Below are 7750 nucleotides of genomic sequence, written 5' to 3' on the forward strand. Positions count from 1 at the left end.
CTCGAATCGTCACGACTTCAACACGGAAGTTGGTCCTCTCGTCAAGATCTTTTCATTGCCGCAAGTTTCACCTTGTTTCGTTCACCGAGCAAGGAGAAAATCATGTTACAAGATTCAGATCTTATAAGGTATAAACCAGATCTTGTCAAACACATTAATCCGTTGTGAAAAGTAATTTGTGCGTTAGATAGATCTATTAATTCTATACAACTTTGATGTAGAAAGTTTTTTCATCTGAGCAAATTTTTCTGTCAACTTTATGACATCAGCATAGTCAACTTAGTTAGGTCAAAGTCAAACTGCAGTCAGCGGTACGGTCAGCAGTACGGTCAGCGGTACGGTCAGCGGTACGGTCAGCGGTACGATCAGCAGTACAGTCAGCAGTACAGTCAGCAGTCAACTGTACAGTCAGCAGTCAACTCAGTCAGCGTCTCAGTCAAACTCGGTCAAACTCATTTTAATGTAAATTTTAAATATCAGATTATGTGTCTAACTTAGAAATTTATTATAAAATCATCCAGAGGTCCAAAATTTACAAACTTTATATCGTTGGAAAGCTTATAACATGTAGAATCCAAATGTGCAAGAATACTGTATATGTTATGTATTAGTTTTCGAATCATAATTCAAATGATTTAATTAATCCTTTTTCACTATAAAAATCATATCAAATAATCTACTGGGCCAAATCTTATGTTTTTGTACTTTCTGGAATCCTCAGATCATGTGCTTCAACTTAGTATAGGAGTTGTACAACTTTGATACGTGCACAAACTTGCTTTAGTAAAATCTGTACAAATCAGTAATTTGACGATAATTTAAATTCTATAAATCATTTTTGAATAATTCCAATTGTTCTAATCTTGTACTATTGTAAATTATCCAGGGAACTCAAGTTTATATTTTTACTAAACATAAATCTTGCGGTAGCTAATTAATAAGGTTGTGTATGTTAAGTAGATACTCAATTAATGTTTTCTAAACCAAATTAAATATCCAGGAAACTTTATTATTACTAGTTGAATACCCGTGCGTTGCTACGGTCCATCATTTTTTCTTTACACATGCAAAATAATGCATATAAGAATTCAAGTGTATAAAACAAGCTCTGTATAAAACAAGCTCGGGTCGCTACGAGATAAAAAAAACAATTGAATATGTTTCACACTATGCACCTTTGTTCCAGAAAAACATGTCTACAACAGAGAGAGAAACCTTTCCAAAAGCATCTTCATGTTCATGATGATGAATTATCTTTAGTTCTTGTAGTTACCATCATGGTTAGAAAAATTGTGGTGATGCATGACTGGTCAGGTAAATTTAGTGATCTTACATTTTTCATCTAGTTCGCCTATCAGGTAATTTTTTTTTTGAAGATTATCATGTACTTCTATGCAATGACCTATAACCAGAACTTGTCGTTGTAATGTATATATGCTGCCATCCTTGTGTAGGTGTTGCAATGCAACACACATATGGCACCCCCCTTAACTTTTTAGGTGTAGAGTGGCAGCTATGAACCCTCCCTAATCATAATCTATGGTGCTACGGTTGCAAATATCAGTCTGAAGAATCAAGTCAATGAAAAATGTTTCACCACACATTTGGCAAAAACACTTGCAACGAAAATAAGTATTGCAATCATTCAGGTCTTCCTTTTTGGAAATAATCACTTCTCAAACAGAGAAATAAAGTGTGTTCTGCGTGTGTGGGGGTGGGGGGATGAAGCCACCCTTTTACCATAAATGCAAGACTTGGGAACATAACTATTTTTACTTGATCTGAATGGTATTTTCCATTACATGAATAGACTACCGACTATTGAATTAGATCGAAGATGAAATATAACTGAAACCAGTGCTGATTCTCAATGTCATCTTCATCAGCCACGACAGGGCCACCATGTCCAGCGGCTTGTCTGGTACCTTGCCGCTCAGCTGTATCCACCGTTTGCCTGCCCAAATGAGTGTTTTCAGAAAGGAAATATCCAGGAGACAGATTAAAAATATAGCATGTCGGGCATCACCTGCTAGAAGTCTCCAATATCCCATGCTCTATTTCTATATTCCAAAGAATGTTATGTTGCTATAATTCATAAATGGACATATGTGGACCGTGGAGCCTTAAGAAGCAAACATGTGTGGCTAGAGCAGGATGTATATCAATATACCATGACAACATCGTTGTTTTCTTCTCAAGTCTCTTCTCATACACAACGGCACGGGAAAGAAACAATCACCAGTTAGGTCATGAAAATAATTTCTTCTTTGTATTCCACCAGTCTCCAATATCCCATGCTATGTTTTTGTATTCGAAATATCCTGGGATGTAGTAGCAAGTTGAAGAGCATCTCTTGCATTTCGTCGCGTCTAAAATTATTTAATTTGGAATGTTAAGGAAGACAGTGTATACAAAAATAAAGAAGCAGACAACATAAGCCCCTCCTTTGCAACATGGAGAAAGAAAAGACTCCGTTGAATAAACATGAAATCTAGAACTGATATTTGACTTGTAAATAACTGCTTGAATATGTACCTACAGTTTAATCATGTAAATGATCATATAGTACTACTATTTACACCTAGTAGCTATTTTCTTAGCAAAGTGATACTACCTCAAAAACTGAATTCAGCTCAACTAAAAGGGTGGGGGGATGAAGCCACATTTTAACCATGAGTGCAAGACCTGGAAACATAACTATTTTAACTTCAGCTGAATTTGCTTTGCAATTACATGAATAGAGTACTGACTATTGAATTAGATTGCAGATGAAATATATGGCCACTGAAACCAGTGCTCACTCTCAATGTCATCTTCTTCAGCCGCGACAGAGCCGCCAAGTCCAGCAGCTTGTCTCGTACCTTGCCGCTCAGCTGCAGCCATGGTTGGCCTGCCCAAATGACTGTTTTCACACAGGAAATATCCATGAGGCGATTGAAAATATAGCATGTCGATCGGGCATCACCTGCTAGATGTCTCAAATATCCCATGCTCTGATTCTATATTCCAAAGAATGTTATGTTGGCACTTCAAAACCAGACATATGTGGACCGTGGAGCCTTAAGAAGCAAACATGTGTGTCTAGTATTTATATAACTGCCCAAAACTGAGACGCGTCATAGAGCAGGATGTATATCAATATACCATGACAACAGCGTTGTTTGCTTCTCAAGTCTCTTCTCATACACGTCTGCAGGGAAAGAAACGATCACCGGTTAGTTAATGAAAATAATTTCTTATTATGGTACTATATTCCACCAGTCTCCAATATCTCATGCTCTGTTTCTGTATTCAAAATATCCCCGGATGTAGTAGAAAGTTGAAGAGCATCTCTTGCATTTCATCGTGTCTACTATTATTTCATTTGGAAAGTTAAGGAAGACAGTGTGCAAAGATTACGAAGCAGACAACGTAAGTCCCTCCTTTGCAACATGGAGAAAGAAAAGACTCTGTTCAATAAACATTAATTTTTTTTATAAATAAACATGAAATCAGGAACTGATTTTTGTCCAGTTTATAACTGCTTGAATATATACTTACATTTTAATCATGTAAATGATCATATAGCACTACTATTTACAGCTAGGAACTTTTTTCTTAGCAAAGTGATACTCAAAAACTGTTTATAGGGCGGAGAAACTGGGAATGATAGAGAACATAATTCAGTTTGATCACGTTTTGAGTAACCAGATCCTGAGAAAAACACTGCTGCCAAGATAACATGGTACCAACGCGAACACATTTGTATACTACCTACGAACAGAACTGTAGAATGTTTTCCAAGTAACTAAATAGCAACACATGCATTGTCTCGAACTAAGACTGACAATAACACAAAAGAAAGACCTCACCAAGGTATGTCAACAGTATATATGCTCTTTGTGCCACACAATTCTTTGAGCAAAAAATTCAACTAACATGTATATTAGTTGTGACTATTCCTCTGTCTGCCAATAACTTAATCGACATGCATAGATCCCTTCCAATGAAGATTAATTAATTATCATTGCAATGTTCACTTAGATTAATGATTTGATATTTCCACTATTCACGATCTTAGCTGAAAATCTTCTTGATGGGTCTTTGCTCCCTCCAGTGTGCGCGACACAGGCGACACCGGGGGCTCCCCGCCGCCGACCCCCACCCTCTCCACCGGCCTCCTCCCTTGCCGCCGCTGCCACCGGCCCTTGCCGCGGCGGCGGGGCCTGCTACCAAAGGTGGCAGGAGTTCTTTCTCCTTCGGTTGGGGCGTAGGCAGAAGGCCGACGCGACTGGGACGGCGTCGTCCGGCTCGCCGGCGCTTGGACGCCGGGGCGGCGGCCCCGGGAGGCTGCGGTGGCTGGTTCGTCGCTGCTGCATCGGCAGCGGTCGGGCGGCGGCCGGCTGTGCGCGAGGTGGTGTTTCGGCTCCAAGATCTGGGCCTGCCCAGATCCGTTCGGTGGCGGTCCCCTCAATCTCCCGCGGCGGCCGTCCAGGGCGTCTGCCTCGCGGTCTCCTGGTAGTGGCGGTGGCTTGGCCTGGGCTCGTGCGGTGGGGCTGGCGGGCTGGCGGCTCGTGGCTTCTCTCCCATGGCCGCTTGGGTGGCACGACAGGAGGCTGCGGGCGCTACGTTGAGGACGCAAGGGCGGCGGCCCCGGGATGGTGGATGGGGCGGTGCGCACCACGGTAGGAGGCTCCGTGGTGGGCTATGCTCTGCAGGGCGGCGGATGGGAAGGTCGGGATGGCGGTCCCGGGGATGCAGTGGTGTTTGGATGGTTGGAAGCCGGGTGGTGCCTCGATGCATCGGTTGCATGGAGGTTGATGGATCTCGGGGGTGCCTCGGCACGGTGGTCGTGTGGCGGCCGCCCCCAGTTTCATCCGCGACCCAGCGGCTGTGGTGGGCCACTGTGTGTGGCAGGCTGCCAGCGGTGGCACCTGCAGCCCATGGTAGAGGTGTGCCATGGCGCATGGACGCGGCGTGGCGGCGCCGCTCTTCTGGTGGTCAGGGTGCTGTTTGGCGCCCCACGGCGAGCGGAAGCCGGAGCGGCGGCTCCTGTTTTTGCTGCTCTGCCCTGGTCGTGCGGGCGGCAGGGCACGACCGCTTGGGCGGCCGGGGGCCGCGTCGTGAAGGTTGGCTTCGTGCGGCGGCGATGGTGTGCTGCGACGCGGGCCTGTCTTCTTCGCCTTCGTGGATGGGCTTCAACGACTTGGGTTTTGGTGAACTCCGCACGAAAGGACTGCATCCACTTCGGTTGGTGCCGGCGATGCCGGCGTCCTTGAACGTCGCTCCCCTCGTTGGAGGCATTGTCGAGGAGCTCCTTCACCTCCCTTGTCGTGTGAAGCCTCAGACTCTCCGGGTGAAAACTTGAGCTTTGGCTTTCTCTAGAGCGGGCATCGGCGGCGCCATCGTCGTCTCCTCCTTGGGGGCGATGCCTTGGAGGTCTGGTACTCCGCTAGCCAAGTTTCAGCATGCTTTGTGTGGCCTCTGCTTCGCCGGCCAGGTTGGTGCGCGGTCTCGGGACCGGTGTGGACGTCGGAGCGGCGGCTCCGGAACTCTCCTATCTTTGAGTGGCGTCCCTTCTTGCTTGGGCTGAAGTGTCGCCGGCTCGTAGAGTACGCGGCCTCGGGGCCGGTGTGTTGTGTTTGGGTGTTTTCTAGTGTGCGCGGTCTCTGGACCGGTGTGGACGTAGGAGCGGCGGCTCCGGGAGCTTTCTGTTTTGAGTGCTGCCACTTCTTGCTAGGGCGGGAGTGTCGTCGGCTCGTGTGGTGCGCGACCTCGGTGCCGGTGTGTGGCGTTTGGGTTGTACGGTTTTCGGTCAGTCTCCTTATAAACTGACCAAATTTCACTCTTCTTAATGAAAAGGCAGTGCTCCTGCCGGTTGCTCCAAAAAATTAATGATTTGATAGCTTATGGTTCTCTACAGTGAACTTAAAATTAGAATAAACACCTGCTGACAACAATAGATTGAAGAGCTCCAGATATTCATATTAATGTAGGGTAAGAAAACATTCTCTTGTATTTCAGCATTAACTACAGAGTATTTAACATTTTGCATCCTTACCATTACGAATTTTATCTCCTGCATAACAATTTTCAAAGCCAATTTTGCAACCAATCAGGCTGAATCTATGTGAATAGAAAATAAAGAAACTTAAACTGAGAGGACATCAAGTCTCATAATTCACTCCTTTTGCTTGGTTCAGAACATCTCTGATTCACTACTCAAGTGTTCACTTCGGATTCAGAAACTAAGTTTGAACAAAGCTGAACAAGAACCATCAACTGTTGGCTCCGCTTATTTATCTAACAATTAACAAACGCTGTAGCGCCTAGAGGGTTATCAAGCAGCATGGTTTATTTTTTGTTTCAAGAATCAAGCAGCATGATTTTTTTGCGAATGATCAAGCAGCATGACTTTGATTGATTGACCTATACTTACAGTGTCGATATGCTATCCCTATTCTGGGACATAGCCTTCCATCTCCACGCGGAGCTACATGACCCATCGTGCTATGGGAGAGGCGTGAGGTAGACTCCCAGTGCCGGCGCACGGTGAACTGCTGGTCTTGCGGTGGACTCCCGGTAAAGGCGCGAGATGACTGCGGGTGGTGGGCTTCCTGATGGACGGCGAGCCTTGGCAGTCAGTCGTCTCCACCAGGCGGTTGACGCCGGCGCGCTTCCAGCGAGATAGTCCTTGAGCGGCTGGAGATCTGGGATCCGATTCCAGCCAAGCCAATAACCTGATTAATCTCCAAAACGGCAGAGAAACATTGAACAAATAAACCTTCAGATTTATTAAGATTTTCCAAGAAATCCAAAGAAGAATTGGCAAGATCCGGCCCTCGCTCGGATACCGGCTCATCAAGATCTGATCGCCTCCACGGCCGGATCGAGGTTCTCCTCGACACCGCCTGTCAAAGGGACGCATCGGCTTCGCTCCCCGCGCGCTGCATCTTTTTCTTCCTGGGTTCACAAAGGAGCATCGAGGAGAGGAGCTGGCCGGTTGGGTCGTGAACAGAAGAACGAGGCGGTGCGCTCAAGAAGTAGCAGGCGTGGGCGGCGTGTGGGAGGAACGTGGTGTGCATGCGGTTGCTACGATGCCGGATATGGAGATGTGGATGATTTCTTCACGAGCGAGGAGAGTAGCGGACGTACCAACCATCTCACCACCTCTAGACATTTAATATAGTAGAGATTGCACATATCAGAGAACACGCCAATACCACTAGACACTTTACCTTGAACTAATATCGTGTCTATCCAAATGCATTTTCATTCACTCCTTTGACTAGTTTAAAACTATTCAACTTACAAATGAGTAATTTGAGTAATGTCATGTATCATTTGTTTATACCCAAGCCTATGTGTAACTCATACTAACTTAGTAAGTGTTGTCACACTTTACTAAATAATATTTTGAGTTGCGTCATTTGAGACTCATGTGATTTTATCACATGGATCATATCATTTTCCCATCCTTGAGTAGCAAACAACAATTGACCATAGGTTCTTATCAACCATTTTTCTTCTAAGCACTTGACTTAGATAATCATTTCATTTTTCAAGTATTTGATCCATCCAATTAATATCTCCAATTCATATCTTGCAAGCCAAACCTCATGACATATCTTATTTAACCGATGATTAAAACACATTGATTAACTACATGATTGTTTGCTTGGTTTGGTTTTATTGTTGTTGAATGGTGTGTTTATGTTGTGCTATATTTTATATTATAGTTCGTACGGAGAGGCACGTATTTTGATTAAGA

At 44.8% G+C, this 7750-nt stretch overlaps 1 long non-coding RNA gene across 6 annotated transcripts; it reads right to left on the reverse strand.

The window, feature by feature from the left end:
* Positions 1 to 1633: 1633 nt before the first annotated feature.
* Positions 1634 to 7099, reverse strand: LOC124706274. Of its 6 annotated transcripts, none has more exons than XR_007004374.1 (4): positions 6834 to 7099; positions 6419 to 6719; positions 2027 to 3190; positions 1634 to 1954 (listed from the first exon to the last, which is right to left on the reverse strand). It is a non-coding gene; the product is annotated as an uncharacterized LOC124706274 (long non-coding RNA). The 6 variants fall into 6 exon arrangements; XR_007004377.1 differs by having other exon boundaries at positions 2027 to 2873; positions 2966 to 3190; positions 6419 to 7099; XR_007004375.1 differs by having other exon boundaries at positions 2027 to 2890; positions 2966 to 3190; positions 6419 to 7099.
* Between the last annotated feature and the right edge of the window lie 651 nt (positions 7100 to 7750).

The sequence above is a fragment of the Lolium rigidum genome, chromosome 4, assembly GCF_022539505.1.
Source record: "Lolium rigidum isolate FL_2022 chromosome 4, APGP_CSIRO_Lrig_0.1, whole genome shotgun sequence".
In the NCBI taxonomy this organism is placed as follows: domain Eukaryota; kingdom Viridiplantae; phylum Streptophyta; class Magnoliopsida; order Poales; family Poaceae; genus Lolium; species Lolium rigidum.